This window comes from Rhamphochromis longiceps, linkage group LG4 (genome assembly GCF_057381845.1).
Source record: "Rhamphochromis longiceps isolate RC_006_pf linkage group LG4, R_longiceps_female_GT1.1, whole genome shotgun sequence".
NCBI classification, from domain to species: Eukaryota; Metazoa; Chordata; class Actinopteri; order Cichliformes; family Cichlidae; genus Rhamphochromis; species Rhamphochromis longiceps.
In genome coordinates, this window is record NC_140560.1 from 32,777,161 (window position 1) to 32,794,216 (window position 17,056).

Consider the following 17,056-nt stretch of genomic DNA (forward strand, 5'->3'; position numbering starts at 1 on the left):
GTGCTTTGCTTTCTTAGCCTGATAAAGTGTTCCAGCGCTAGCGGTCTGGCTGCTTTGGAGAAATCTGTAAAGACACTATTATACTCGTCACAGATAAACTTTTCTTAGTCGTCCATCCTTCCTTATTTCATGTTTTTCTCTTCTTTTTTTATTGCATTTTACCAAAGGATAAGTTATTCAAAAACTGCCTACAGTATTTTTTATATGTTTGTTTCACTGGGTTACAATTAAGATCATGACAAAAATGTATGACCTGAATTAACAACTTCATTTTCCCAGAACACCACACAGACTTTGAAAGACTTTATTTCTTTGATTCCTTCTGTAAAGGACTCATCCAGAGGGAAGGTGGCATTGGAGAATGTTCACTCACCCTTACTGAGGGCACAGTGACCTCAAATCTCCACAGAAAGTTCTGAAGAGCACTCGGGCTACCAGTGCGCAATGACAGAACCGACCTCCTTATCTCCAGTTGGCAAAAGATATTCGATCTGTTACCCAGAAGATGTTAGAAAGTCTGAAACTGGGTTGGATTTTGTTGTGAAAGTTCAAAATTATTATTATTATCAGTAGTTGTAGTAGTAGTATCAAAAAAAGGTTTTAAACTCTTTTGTTAAAAATGTTTTTAAAAAATTACATTAACTGTTCAGGTATAATCGCCATTTTTACACATAGTCCCCTCAGACAAATATAAGGATTTATCTCAATACTTGGATGAAAATCTGCCTGAAATCTACAACCCATAAATACAGTATTTCATCTCTTGAGATGCTCTGCTAGACCTCTACTCTATTAAATAACTGAAAAGCATGCTCTGTTGGATTGAGATCAGGTGACTGATTTGGCCATTGAAGAATGTCCCATTTCTTTGCTTTGAGAAACTCTTGGATTGCTTTTGCAGTACGCGTTTGGTCAATATCCATTTGCACTGCGAAATGCCATCAGATCAGTTTTACAGCATTTGGCTGAATGTAAGCAGAGAGCATAGCCCTGTAACACTTCAGAATTAATCCTGCTGCTTCTATCGCAATCATCAATAAACACTAGTGACCCAGTTCCACTAGCACCCATACTGTACATGTCCACGCTATAATACTGCATATCCGTGTTCGACAGATAACGGGATCTGCATCAGATTGTTCTCTTCCCATCATTCTGGTACGAGTTCACCTCGGTTTCATTTTTCTAAAGTCGTTCGTCCAGAACTTTGCAGACTCTTTCAGATGTTTTTTGGAAAAGTCTAATCTGGCATTCTTGTTCTTGAGTGTAACCAGTGGTTTGCATGTTGTTATAAACCCACTGCATATTCATTCATTCATTCATTCAAGTATGTCTTGATTATAGGCTTTGATAATGATGCACCTCAATAGTGTTCTTGGTTAGATGTTGTGAAGTTGTCTTAAACATCAAAATAATTCTGTTATCATCCACTTTCATTGTCTTGTGTAGTTTTTTTAGACTTTTTGGTGTTGCTGAGCTTGCCAGTGCATTTCTTCCTTTTAAGAATGTGCAGGATTGCTGAGTTAGCCATTCCTGATGTTTTTGCTATGTCTCTAAAAGATTTATGTTTGTTTTCTCAGCCTAATGATGATGCATCAGCATTTCTTTGGGCCTCATACTGAGAGCGCCACTGAACAGATACCAAATCCAAGTTAACCTCATCTGGCCATAGATTTGTCTGTGAGTCTAGTTAATTTTGAGCCTTTAAAAATAGGGAACTATGTACAAACACAATTCCAAAGAATTTTGATTGCTGTGGCAAAAGTAACTAAAAACAGAACAATAACAAATTTATGAGATGTATTTGCAAATCTCATAAACTATATTTTACTCACAATAAAACACAAACAACATACCCAATGTTTAAATGTTTGAATGAAAAACATGGGCTCATTTTGAATTTAATGGCAGCAATACATCTCAAAAAAATTGGAATGGGGGCAACAAAAGGCTGGAAAAGTAAGTGTTACTAAAAAGAAACAGCTGGACAAACAGGTTAAAGCTCTAGCGTCCAAAAAAAAAGAAGCTATTTGTGAACGTGATTCAGAAACCCTGCTGCCGGGCCAAAGCTTGGACTGAGTCAAAGAGGAAAACTGTTCTGTGGTCAGACAAATTGAAATTTGGAAAACATGGACACTGCGCTCTCCAGAGAAGGACTGTGCAGTTTCTTATCAGCGCACAGTTCAAACTCTGCATCTCTGATGGCTTGGAGGCGTATGAATGCCTATGGAACCTTTTACCAAACGAAAACATTTGATGCATTTTGGAATAAAAAGAAGAAGAAGAAGAAAGAAGACTCAGGACTGTTGTGCAGTTACAATCTTATTTCAGACAATAGTGGGACAACATTTCTCTCCTAAAAGTCCAAAAATTGATTTCAGTTCCCAGACCTTTTTTTTTTTTTTTTTTTTTTAAAGACTTTAAAGACTGCTGACTACTGTAAACATGGAACCTTTTACCAGCTTTTTTTGAGATGTGTTGCTGCCCTCAATTTCAAAATGAGTTAAATAAAAGAGCAAAATATATTTCCAGAGTTCTATTGCGAATAAAACATGGTTATATGAGATTTACAAATCATTGCATCCTGCATTTATTTTAATTGATTTTTTTCAGCTGGTGTTTTATAAAAATGGCTGTTAAAAAAAACAACAGCAGTTGATGCAATACTAAAACCCTTAAATTAAAGCTGAAAGTCTGAACTTGAACTGTATATTTATTGTTTAAGTTAAAATCCACACTGGCAAAGAGTCAAAAATGATGTCATTGTCTAAACACTTCTGGATTTGATGCAGTTAGATCAGAAAAAAACTCCCACACTCAGACCTTGTATGGTAATACTGCTAAGGTAACAAAAACAAAAAAACTCTTAAGCCACTTTGCTGCACGTCATTTTGATTTCACACACATCACACAAGCAGCAGTAGAGGACATTTAGAAACAGCCACCTTATCGCAGTTGCCTTTCAGTCACAACCAGCTGCTTCTTATAAATACAAATAAGCTTTCGCATTGATTTTACCGTGATACTAATGTCTTTTTGAGTTGTCTTTTTGAATCATTAAGGAAGGATGCCCTGTTGCAGTCACTCTTAATGCCTTAAGCAGTCAATCAGCAAACATTTAGCTGAATGGTTGCAGTTTATGGACAAACTTGACTTGCATATGAGAAAAACAAAGAGATTATGTGAGTGGCTGTGGTGATTTTTACAGAATGGCAAGCAGAGACAATGACAAGTTAAGCCAGATTCCAGCCATAGCCAACTTTGGCCAAAAGATGGCAGCAATTTAGAGGTTGGGGATTCTTTAATTAATGTATATTTTTAGATTTTGCTGGACAAGCACGGCCAGCTTTGCATGCCCTCGTGGAAAACCACATATATATCCTCAGTATATCCTCAGTAAACTAAATCTCAGATTTTATCCTGGTGGGAGCAGACAAACCAGGATTCAAATCCTAATCCTGAATGTTGGAGTAAAACCTGACAAAAAAAAAAAAAGGAACACGCCCACAGGTTGCACATGTGGTCCTGTGTCTGCTGGATATATTAGCGTTAGCAGAGTTTGGTCACATTTTAGCGGTAAGCTACCTAACTGTAAGTATTATGCAATTATTATGTCAGACGAGTCAGGACGTTTTAAGAGGCCATCTCCAACATGCAAAATAATGCCAACACCAATCTGGGCTGCATAATGTTAACTGGGGTTGAGGATATAATGTGTGATAAGTGTGAAATCTTGGTCATGACTTTTGACTTCTGCAACTTATTAGAAGTGGTGTTTTCTTTGTAGAACACAGTATGTAAATAGATTTACAGTGCTTTGATGAACACAAGCCGATAAGCTCTTTTAACTTTAAAGCATAAAAAGTAAGCCAAGCTTGTGTTTTACAAAGAAAATGGGTAGCTTCTTTCCTTCCTTAGCACATTGTGCGGCTTCACTAATCAAAGACCTTGAGTCAAGTCCAGCACATTATCTTCAACCAATTGCATAAAGGAAGGAGAAAGAAGGTAATGGGGTTAGCAATATAAATCAGTGCACAAGAAACTCTATTATTGGTAAAGTAATGGGGACCGACATTGTTTGTAAGCTTCAGCTGTTTGCCTAATTGCAGATCTACGGGCAACACTGGCTCTCATTTACATATGTAAATTCTAAGCAGGCCAACAGAGCTGTTCTTGGCAATGTTTCCTCTTGCCTGCAGGAGGATTTTTTTCTATGTGGTTTCAGAAAGAAAAAGAGATAAACAAACACAAGGAAGCTAAAATAGAAAAAGAAGATGGAAGGGACCAATTAAGAAGTGATGGGCAGATACCAAATCAGAACTCTAGGGTGAAGTGACAGCCTAGCGAGGATGGTGTTTGGTAGTGAAAGGGGGGCTTTGGCACGCTAGAAGCTCAAGACTTTACTTGAGTACACAGAAACTGCAGCAGTCAGATGGGTAAATAAAAGAACGTGTGGCTCTTTGCTTTAGGTTAAACCTGGGAGCACCCCTACAGATTGTCTGACAGTTGCAAGTGTCCTTAGGGCAACTTCCCTGCTAAGTTCAAGGACTCTCAGACTCACACTGATGTGCTCAGATGTGCACAGATGTTGCCGTGCCTCAGACTGTGATCTGCGAGCATTAGTGGCACTCTGTGTTACTAATTTATATAGACAGCTGGGGACAGTAGGAGCAGGTCCCCAGTGCTTTAACGGCTTCCAGACAGCATGCCGTCAGCTAATATAACCAGAGCAAGTGTGTATTTGTGTGCACGGAGGAGAAAGCAGCGACAGGTAATAGTACAATTGAGGAGTACAGCCTATAAATGAGAGCGCAGAGATTTTTTTACAGCCAGACACACTTTGATCCTTATTGTTCCAGTGAGATGTCAGTAAACAGTAAGAGCGAGCCAACATGGGAACATGTTCTAAGTTCAAATTCACCCATCGGACAGAAAGAAAAACAAGCTTAGTTTAAAGGAGTATTTGGCAACTTTGTCTCTGAAAAGAAATACTCATATATCTAGTCCATCTATTCCTGAACATGAACCTTCTTGCCTGACTACATCAATCGGTAACAGAGATTAGATCACATAAAAGCAATACAACCTATTCCCAGCTCATGAATATACATTAGCTTTTCCAGTCATCTGAAGCCAGGGTGGGGGAAAACGTGTGTGTAGGAATTTATGGGATTTACACCCACTGTACAGCATGACATATACTACGAAGTATACCCTTAGGAGTGACCACCTACGGTATGTAAAGCATCTAATGAGGGAGCTTAAAACTAGACAAAATAACATGTTCTTGGATGTTTACACTTTAATTACAAGCGTGAGTATTTAAATAAACCGGGTTAAAGCTACTCCGACACCAAAATAAAATCACTAGATTTCTCTCTCACTGTGGTTTGTGAAATAATCATGGTATCACTTGAAGCAGCATCCAAATATGCTGCAGTTCGGAGGCATGAAAGGCAGCCGCTGATATACAATTAATGTGACTTGGCAGCAGAGTGGGCTGGTGTCTATGGTCAATGTCTCAGACACTCACTTTTTGCCTCATATACACACACACACACACACTCATGTGCAAAGACACAGGCTCAGTCAGGAAAATATCAATAAAATTCATTGCCACGTCGCCACATATTCCCTCCTGCTTGCCTCCTGTTGACAGACTCCTCCTATCTTCTGCTGCTGATCGTCAGGCTGTCCTAATTCATAGATCCTCCTGAGGAACCATCAAAGTGGTATCTACTGTATTACACAACTTTCTGTTGCTTCGCTCGTTCATTATACCCTTTGTTGCACACCCGGACTTTCACACGTTAAGGGAAAGGAATGCCTATAATAGTGGAGGTTGAGTAACAGTCCAGAAATCAGATTTGTTCCCAGATGGCAACGCTTAAAGTGGGTGTTTTAAGATGTGTCTGTGTGTTTTCATAATCTTTAATGTTCTTTTATATTACATCTCTTCAATTTGTCTAAAGCATTTCTGTTTGAACCTCTGCATGGAGAAAGATATTTACGAGCCGGCAACAGAGCGCGACATGTTTAAAGCTGGAAGGGCGTTTGTGCATGCGTGCTAAAAGAAATCACCTTGAGTTTTACACATTAAATGCTGCTAATGGGACTTGTACATGTTTCTATGTATGAGGAGACTGTATAAATTATTTTGTGGTTCTAGAGGGAGCTCTAGAAAATCTCACCCTAATGTTATCTGAGGCAACATCTAGTGGTGCTGAAGACTAGTTGCCTTTTTCCAACTACAATAGTGTTTTCACCACAGAAAGCACTCAAGTTTGATTTACATAGGGAAGGGTGTTGCTTGATTAGAGCGCACAGGAGGCAGCACACTGGACAATCACTGGCTGTCTGTGAATCCAGCAGATAATTACCTGCACTGTTCTCACAAAGGACCAATTTGACATCGCACAGACTTTGTACAAGGGAACTGGCAGATTAAAGAGCGCTTAATGACTGATCTGACTGCAGACATTTACATTCTCACTTGTACCGCTGTTGTGTAATGTCTACAAAAGTTAAGTGCTACAGTGCATGTGTGAAAACAGTTTAAAACACTTAAAAAATAAACAGGTGTGGAGGTAACTTCAGATCTTCAGAGCCACCTACTCACACCTGCTTGAAGCTAATGGTTTAAGAGTGTATTAGCCCACAGACACTATTAAAGGTGGATCTGGGTCTGAAAAGTGAGGCCAGCACGCAGGCGTCTTAAACCTGCATTCTGTGTAATAGCACGGCGCAGCCATTCTGTTTGGTTGTATTGAAAGAATATGCTTCCTATGTAATCAGTCGATTACTTTATGGGCTCAGTCTTTAGTTTCACGTCACGCTAGATGAAACTTGAAGTTCAATGACATAGAGTCATTAAGGAGGCTTATATAGGATCGTTTCATTAAAATGACTCTTGATTGACAATTTCAGTTTCAAAACACCAAGAGAGCAAAAAGAGGCTCAACTTGAGTCATCATAGCAGGACTTGACTAATCAGTAAGTGACGTCACAACGGCTACATATATTGTTTACGCTTTATTAGCCGCTTTACTAGCATTACATCATTGGCAAAGGTCACGTTCCATTGTGGATAATGTTTTGAATGCTGATATTTTATGATGCTGGCACACTCTTTCAAAAGTTAAACTAAGGTACAGTTTCTTCTTGCAGTTTCAGTCTCCAATGGAAGAATATGTAAAACAGCACCACGGACAGCTCCACTCTGGAATTTGTCAAATGACTGAATCCAAACAGAATTAAAATTCTGTTCAACTGTGCATTTTATTGGGTCAAAGCGGGGCTACAATGAGCATGTTAAGCTTCTACAGACAAGCGTGAATCTTGGATTCCCTGCAAAAACACATTCCCTCTCCGAATCAATAATCCAATATGTTCAGTCAGAGATAACAGATGATCAGAAGATAGGTACCACACAGTGCCAAGAGGCGCCTCCATCACGCCTGGCTCACACATTTCAAGCAAAGAGGGGGCTCGCCAAAAAGGATCTCGAGGGACTGCCAATCTCCTCCAGTAATGATAATACCGGAGACAAATGAAGGCAATAACTAGCAATGGGATTAGACCTCTTATAAAAGTGTGAAAGGGGGAGATTTGGGACATCTGTCTCCTCCACTACGGTGCAAATATGGCAGCGCCGAGCAGTGCAGTGACAGCAAGTGTGAGACTGTTTTTAATGGGTGAGATTTTGCTGATGTTATCATTTCATATTTTTAGTGTATGCCTATTAATGTCTATTTAGAAAAACCTAAACTAGACTAAGAACTGGATTTTCTGTCAGCTTTGCAACAGAGATAAGGACAGTATTTTGTACATCTTTCTAAATAGAGACAACACTCTAATATTTAAACAGTGTAATTATTTTCTCTCAAGGTCTGTGCTGTAGTCAGTCCAGTTATTGCATTTCCATTTACATGCACAATGTTTTGTGGCTTCCAATTTGGTGTTTCATATATTAACCAAAGTCTTTTCACTTTATGCCAGTAGAAACTAATGTCCATGTTGGAAACATGTGCACTCTGTCTCCAAGAAGAACCTAGCACACGTCTGTCATTTCTAAAACTCTTTCCTCTCTAATATTCAGCCTATTGTCACTTCATTTGTAACTTTCCCTTCGTACTTTTACCTGCAGGAGAAATAGGATTCTCCAAAGCATTTATAATAGCACCATGTGCTCACAGAGGCGTGTTATCACACCTTGAAATACATATTTCCACCTCATTTAACTTCCACTGACTTCAGAATGTGCGAGCTGGTCACATATCATTTATTACTGCAGTGAGCATTATCCAAGTTTTTTAAAACCAGAAATCTGACGTTTCTGAGTCGTTAATTTTCATCCAGTGCAGTCTTGTGCATTGTGTTACCCATCTCACATGCTGCTGTGCATATTTTCTTTCTTTTCTATAAAATATTAATTTTAATTCTCTAGCTAAAAAATTGGTTTATAAAGTCTTATTGCCTGAACTTGCAATTGCAAGCTTTTTTTTTACAAGCATTGACAAATCCAAATATAAATCCTTAATACAAGAGCTGCGTATTAACACACACTGTTTGTCTGTGTTCTGTGGGCGCTTTTAGTCATCATAGAAGGAAACCTTCCTGACTGTAGCTTAACGCATTTCATGAATGGTTTAGTCAACAAACAACTTGTGTCATCAAACAGAGCCCAACTGCACATCTGTTAAAGCTAATCATTGTGATCAGATGGACATTGGAGTCCACAGAGAGCTGAGATTAAACGCAGCAGGCAGCAGACACAAACAGTACATGGCACTGGAGCAACTACATATAAAAATACAACAACAACGGAAAAAAAATCACAAGGAATATTATTTTGTGCCGAACATTCATTCATCATTTTTGCGTGACCGTTCATGTTTTTTGGATGATTAATTTACATTTGCTCAGACAAGCTGTTAATAAAAGTAGCACAAGTGATAAACTGCAGTATGTCCTGACTTCAGATAAAAAACTTAAGCTTGTTCTGTCAATTAGTTTTTAATTTCCTCTTGTGATGTAAAGGCAAGTTTGGATTTCACATGATGACATGAAAGCAATATATAGGATCTCATTTGCATGGGTTTTTTTTGGGGGGGGGGGGGAGTTACCAGCTTATGCTGCTCCCTCTAAAACTTATTAAAAGCTTACAGGAAATATGGAGCATGCTATTAAATTGGCTGCTTCTCTTTTTTTCCAAGGGAATAAAACTCAAGGGATGTTATTTACAGTGAACACGGTATTAAAAGGCTATAAACAAAAGAAACATTTGTAATATATACCGAGCAATTTATTTTCAATGGATTAAAATGTCTCTGACCACAGAATCGGTTCAGCAATAATGAGCAACATTCCAGTCAAAGTAATCAGACGGCACACTGGACGTTAGCACTGAATCAGTTAATCCTCTGCTTCTCTTTGAACCTTTAAACCTCATGGACATTGTTACCATTTTCTATTTATGGCAGAGAGCTAAAAGTTCAGTGTGCCTAGAATATGTATCTCCTCTGCAACCAAACTAGTTTCATATTAGCAAATCAGCTCATAAACCAGTGGCTACATCAAGATTACATTTAAATCTTGAGACCTATATCTAACGCAAGGCATAAAAGTGAATCGAATAATGGATGCTGGTGTGTTATGATTGTGGCTCAAACTGTAAATCTACAAGCTGCATTTTGCCCTTTCGGTTTTATTGCTCATCTGCACTTTAAAAGAACCTTAAATCTTACATGAATCCGATTAAATGTACCAGCATGGGCATAATTATGTTACAGGACAGACGAAAAGCTCTCCAGTAGGCTAATGTGCCTGCAGTTGCTGCTCTCTTGACTTCAGATGGAAGCCAGTAGGCCTAATTGGCTACATACAGCCTAATCAGACTTGTTGGATTGTCTTGCTTAACATTTTATCCCCGTTCTTGTATCAATTTTCGACTAAATTAGCCTGTTTCACCAGAGATATGGCAGAAATAGGAAGGGGGAGCTGCTAGTGCTGCACTTCACAGAGTGCCATGATGGAAGGCTTCACATACACCTTGTGTCATTCAGAGGCAAATGACTAAATACAGTCTTGGGTGAGTATACATCCTACGGTACCTGTTGTAAATGTTTCAAAAATTTGCAAGGCTTGGTCCTGCATTATTTAGAGGGGGTATATTGCCCCCTTATTCAGGCACAGTGTCATTACAGCACTGTGCTGGGCTGCGGCTACAGTTTTGCCTCCTTGGGTTAATCCACTGGGGGTATTGGCAACCTGCAAAGCTCTATAGTAAAGTAAAGTAAACAATGACATTTTAGCAAGCCAGCAAAACCTTGTTCAAATGGCACATTTCATACTAGGTGAAAGCACAATGTGCTGAAAAAATGGGGAAATAGTCAGGAGATCCATAAAATGATGTGAACAGCGTAAAGGTGAAACTTTTTTTTTTAAATTATTTGAATGCTTTAAACAAGCATGTAAATAAAAACCATTAAGCCCTATAAAATTAACACCAGTGTAGAAAAATAAATAAATTAAAAAAATAGTTACGCTCAAGAAAAGATCAATAAAATACAAGCCTGATAAATTAAAATGTATAAAATAGGCAGAAAATCATTTCTTTGACCATTAAAAAGAATACAGCTGGAGTCATCAAATAGTGTCAGGCATGAGGCGACCGAGTGAAAGTGAATGTAGCATTTGTTGTGTGTCATTTGTGTTACATCAATTTAATTGAGTATAGCAGCAGTTTTTGGAACACTGAGTAAAATCGATGTCGCCGACTCATAGTTTTATGGCTGTTGTTTGCTTTCTAATTTACAGTTGTAATTTGGTGGGGGATCTCAGATGGGATTCTGAACTAATGATGAGGAAACCTATTCCTCCCAAGTGTCTCTTATTGATAAAGCCCAATGTTCATTTTGGCCTTACAGTTTTGCAGCTGCTATTTACTAAAATTTGGGATGTTTTTAAGGTAGGAATGTCAATCGATAGGTAAGGAAAACTAGACTACATTCAGCCAAGCTGATTAAGGTATCTGATATATGTGAAAAGAGCCACATATTTTCCAAATTAAATAGCACCCAGCCATAAATAGGATCCTGTGGATAAAGTCAGAGTATTAAAAGATGTTTTTAAAAAAACCTAAATAATTTTTATCATTCTACATGGAAGATGTTGTCAGACATTTCTATAAAACAAATATATACATAATAAAAACCTTTCTCCATGGGATTCTCTATATAATGGCGTTTGTTTGCAGACTAGGGGGGCATATTTTCACAGTCCAATCGTGATATAGCCACATAAACTCAACTACTGTTCAGATTTCCCACTGGGCCTTTAGGTCCTTTAAACAAAATATATGAAGAATCTTAACTTGTAGGCCTTTTTTTTCCCTTTCTCCACATTTCAGTTGTCCCAAAACATACATCTTTTTCTAATTTGTTTTCTGTTTGCATCCCTCTGCCGACTCCCCACGCTTCATTTTTGCTGTCATTGATTTAATATTGAATCTGAGAACTGTGAACTTCAGACAACAGCAGCAGTGGAACAGCTCAGGCAGTGAGCATCTCTGATCTGTTAAAGCGCAGAGAAAAATCTGCATTTCTGATTTTGTTGTGCAACATTGTGAAATTACTCCAAAAAAAGCATAGAAGGTGAAGAAACAGCTGACTATGATGAGAGAAAACAAGAGGCTTTAAGCTGTCTGAGAAGTGATGATGAGGAGGCAGGAAAGTTATCTTGGCTGTGGGCAGATGCTGGTTGCAGTGCCAGCTGGTGGGAGGTGGGCCCACCCGTCTCAGGCTCTCCCCGTCTCCCTTTTCTCTGTTGCGGAGAAAGCGACAGATGGAGTCCGAAGGTTCCATTCTGGTCCCAACGCCGCTTCTTCCGTCCTGCCTGCTTTTTCCCACCCCAGCCTGAGGGCAACCTGCCAGGGGAACATGCAAGCCATGCCCGGCCTCAGCCCTCCACCGCCGCAAGGGTCAACTGCTTACAGCGAGGGGTCGCCCTGCCTCTCGATCTCCCACAAACACTCTACTGCCTCCCAGTGGATGTGAGCATCCCCTGCATATTTGCTTTGAAGTCCTGTGTGAGCTGAGGCGTTTCTTTCTTCAGACAAAACATGCCCTCTCAAGGTCTCTCAGCAATGCCTGAAATTACCAAGATTCCAGGCGTCAAGTAAGCAGCAAATTTTTTACTAAGACATAGAGAGGGAGAGCAGGGAGGGGCCAGATTTGGATATGTTGTACATGTTGATGTGAATGCGTGTTTTCTCTAAGGAGTGCTTTGGATGATGCATGTGGATTGCGTGACAACATAATAAGGGGGGGATTGAGATGGAAGGTGGAGGTAAAAAGGTCATGTCAAAACCATAAAACACTGAAGTTCATCACTTGGTGGACACTGACCTTTGTGTCAACGGTTTTGTGAGCAATCAATGCGCAAGGTAGTGGAAAAAAAAGCAGAGCGAGCTCATTAGGGATTCTTTAAGGAGTGAGGCACCTTCTTCAGTTGTTCGGCTGGACCTCTTATTAACCTCCTGCTCATTTGTTTGTTAGACCCACACAGCTCTTGTTTAAAGCAGCTCATCCAAATAAAAGACAAGATTGGGCATGTTGTCCCTATCTAAGGTTTTTTAGACCCCATATCTGTTTTCTATTTTCTTTTGCTCCTGCTTTTACTAGAATCAGCTTGATATTTGTGAGTATTTGTATTCATTAACTGCAGAGCTGAATTATTACTACGGTCCTCTCTTTAAACTCAGCATAACAGAGCTGTTTCTCCTCTGAGCAGCCCAGGCCGGTCCCTGAGGTACCTTTAAGATAAAATAAGATAAGATAGAACTTTATTAATCCCTCGGGTGGGTTCCTCTGGGAAATTCGATTTCCAAAAAAGCACAGCACCGACAGAAGTTACAGAGTTATACACACACACATATATATAAATACAGAGACAATATAAATAAAATATACGAAGGGGATAAATAGAATAAATAGGAATAAAAATAAAAATACAAGTGAATTGCACATTTCAAGTATTGAGGTCTATTGCACCGTTGACTATTTACAAAAGTATTGCACAAAAGGTATTGCACAGTGAGGTGAAGAGGCACTACAGCTTAGTTGTTCCCTCCTTTGTCCTCCTGTTTCCCCTCCCTCTCCCCTCCAGAGAGGAGTTAAACAGTCTGATGGCGTGTGGGACAAAGGAGTTTTTAAGTCTGTTAGTTCTTGTCTTTGGGAGAAGCAACCTGTCACTGAACAGACTCTTCTGGTTGTTAATGGCCGTGTGCAGAGGATGCCTGGCATTGTCCATAATGTCCATCAGTTTCTTTAATGTCCTTTTCTCTGCCACTGTCACCAGAGTGTCCAGCTTCATGCCGACCACAGAGCTAGCCCTCCTGATCAGTTTCTCCAGCCTGGATGAGTCCTTCTTTGCTGTGCTGCTCCCCCAGCACACCACAGCATAGAAAAGTACTCCAGCAACCACTGACTGGTAAAACATCCTCAGGAGCTTCCTGCAGATGTTAAAAGACCTCAGCCTCCTGAGGAAGTACAGTCGGCTTTGGGCTTTTTTATACAGGTACTCTGTGTTGCATGACCAGTCCAGTTTATTGTCCACCCACAGCCCGAGGTACTTGTACTTGTTGACCACCTCCACCTCCTCCCCCTCTATCTGAACCGGCAGTGGACCTGCTCTAGACCTCCCGAAGTCCACAACCAGTTCCTTAGTCTTTGAGGTGTTGAGTTGCAGGTGGTTTGTGTGACTCCATGCGACAAAGTTCCTCACCAGACTTCTGTACTCCTCTTCCTGATCATCCCAGATACACCCCATGATGGCTGTGTCGTCTGCAAACTTCTGAATGTGGCATAATTCAGAGTTGTAGCAGAAGTCAGAGGTGTACAGGGTGAAGAGAAGAGGGGACAGCACAGTTCCCTGTGGTGCTCCTGTGCTGCTGACCACAGTGTCAGACGTGATGTCCTTCAGCCTGACGTACTGTGGTCTGTCGGTGAGGTAGTCGGAGATCCAAGCCACCAGGCAGGGGTCCACCTCCATCCTGTTCAGTTTTTCTTGAAGCATACAGGGCCGGATGGTATTAAAGGCACTGGAAAAGTCAAGAAACAGGATCCTGACCGTGCCTTTTCCCCCATCCAGGTGTGAGTGGGCTCTGTGTAGGAGGTACAGGATGGCATCCTCCACTCCGACACCCGCCTTGTATGCAAACTGTAGTGGGTCCTGGGCATGTTGTACCTGTGGTCAGAGGAGGTTGAGGAAGAGCCGCTCTAGAGTCTTCATAAGATGTGACGTCAGTGCCACCGGTCGGAAGTCATTCAGCTCATTGGGCCGGTTCTTTTTGGGGACCGGGACGATGCAGGATGTCTTCCATAGGGCGGGCACTCTCCCCAGTCACAGACTGAGGTTGAAGACTCGTTGTAGCGGCTCCCCAAGTTCAGCAGCACATTAATGGATTTTCTGCTATTCTACAAGAAAGTTATGGTTGCAGCAAAAGCTTCCTTTCAGTGTTAAAGATAGTTATCAATATTTAAATAACAGACTTCTTATATTGGGTATTCTACTGTAATACTGTAACACTGGCCTCCTTTAGGCTCTAAAGAGTGACAGAATGGATGATTAAGGAATGACCTAGACCTCAAGGGGGAGAGCCAAAGTTCCTCGACAGCCCTCTGATGAACTGCAGGGTTTCTTGGAGGTCGGTCTTTAGTCACAGGAGAGTATAGTCTCAGAGCACATTGCACTGGCTTTAAGGTTTCTGTTAAAGCCGTGTGGTATGGTAATACATTGATTTAATGGAAATTGTCTGGAGATTTTCCAACAGCACGAAGAATGAAATTAGTTTTCCACTGGCCAAAAAAAAAAAAAGTCAGCTGTGAAAATATGAAGACTGGGGGATGTTTAAAAGCTGTCAGATGAACAGTTTGGTATTATCCAGACTGAAAAAGCTTCTCAATTACCACAGAACATGAAATGAATCTAAAGAGAGCAATTCTAACCAAATAATCAAGCCATTATCATTCATGACTCAATCACAGTGGAAATTATCAAGTCTCTGCTTGTGCCCAGCAGTGAGAGAAGATAAAAGAAGATCAATGTAAGGAAACAAAAGGATGGTAATGGAGCTCAAACCAGTCTGTGGCTCCAGTGGGACTAGTGTTCATGTGTGTCACCGGGTTTGACGAGATACGGGCGCTCTGCCACATACATGAGCCTGATTGAGTGCAAATTAAATTCTTTTTCATCATTTGATAGAAAGGCAAAGGTATGCACACAAACTAGCCAACAATCCATTTGGAGGCAATAACTGTAAAGAAACTCCTTTCAGGAGAATACTCCGGGTTTGTGCTCTCTCTGAGTCATCAACAACTGGTGGGTTATGTTGAATATTTTCTCACATTAGCAAAACAAGAAAATATTGTCAGTATTCTTTTTTTTCAAAGAGTAGATCTGAAAGATGCTCTGGAAGCAAAGGACAGTAGTGTTTCTAAATGTTATTCAATGGAAAGAAAGAGGCAACTTGGGTGTTATCTGACCTGAACAGTGACACTATGCCGATTGCAGACAAATTTGGGTCTAATATAAATACTTTGGGCCCTTTGGCAAATGTTGGGTGGGCCAGATGTGATAATATTGTTATGACACTCTTGACATCTATCAAAGAAAAACAGAAGTCATAAGGGCATTTTTTCCTAGAAATCTATAGGTACAGAAATCTGTTTGCAAACAGCAGTATCGCCCCCTGTTGGCCATTAAAAGCAATGCAGGTTTAAGGCAGTTCAGAGTTGGCTTCACTTTTCAGAGCCAGAAGGTATATCCACCTCAGTCACACTAGAGTAAAAAGTGTGACTGAGATAGCAACTTCCTTGTGACTAGAAAAGCATACAACACCTTCAACCTTCTTGGCGAGTTCTTTCAATAACAAGGTGATTGCACAGGTCTCCTGGTGAGAAGCAGTCTCTCCCCAAACAAATGTGGTTGGACTGGCTGCAGTCATTCTCAGACAGATTGAAAAGGGTTTGCAAATAACTGCCGTTTAATTTATGATTGCAATTAGTCTGAGCGAGACGGCACAACTCATCTGGGGTGAATCAGTAGGGGACTTGACTCAACTCGTTTCCAAATGGCTGTATTCTGGTTATACTTCTGGGCGTCTGTCATTTTCTAGTTAAATCAGTATCCTGAAGCAACTCAGCTCAGAATGTAAGTAGCTCATGTGATTTTCTGTTTAATGTGTATATGTGTATTATCAGTAAGCGATTGCTCGTAACTGCCAATATGACACCCATTCAATTGCAAACTGACAGCACACTGATTCCATCTTATTGCAGCATGGTTGTACAGTGGTTAGCACTGTTGCCTCACAGCACATGTTTGAATCCACCAACTGGATGATGTGGCATTCACGTGTTCTCCCCATCCTTGTATGGTTTCTCTAGGGGTACTACAGTTCTTTCCTCTGTCCAAAGACCTGCATCAGGTTAGGTGAATTGGTAACCCAACCTTGGGAAATACAGAAAAGCTAGAGATGACGAAGGTGGAAGGTGAAGGGAAGAGTGGTCCCAGTGGTAATCAGAGGGCACAAACTAGGCTAATGGTTCCAGTGGATCCCAGAAACGACAGCCAAGATCTCTCAAACAGCAAAGATACTGCCTACGGTCAAGCTCCCAGGCCTCTGGTAGGTAGAGGACCTGAACTTGAAGGATAAAGACTGCCTGTGGAGATTGGGGAATTTATTATATATGTATGAGAATATTATTTACTTTGAAAAACCTGGCTATATTTATATATTTCATCTTTTTGGCAAACATGGGGAAAAAGCTTGTTCTAAAGTGTTAAAGTGTTGTTTTAAGGCCACTTCATGCAAAACTGCTGGGAGGAAAAATGTTCGATTCTGACTAATACAATAACTTTCAAGTACTCGCCAATTTTCTCCAGCTAGTCTCAAAGCGGAAACAGATGTTTTTAATGCAGAATAACATTCAGAGGCCTTGCTAAAACACTGACTCTTGTAATCCATTAAAAGTCAAATTCTGCATAAGTGTTA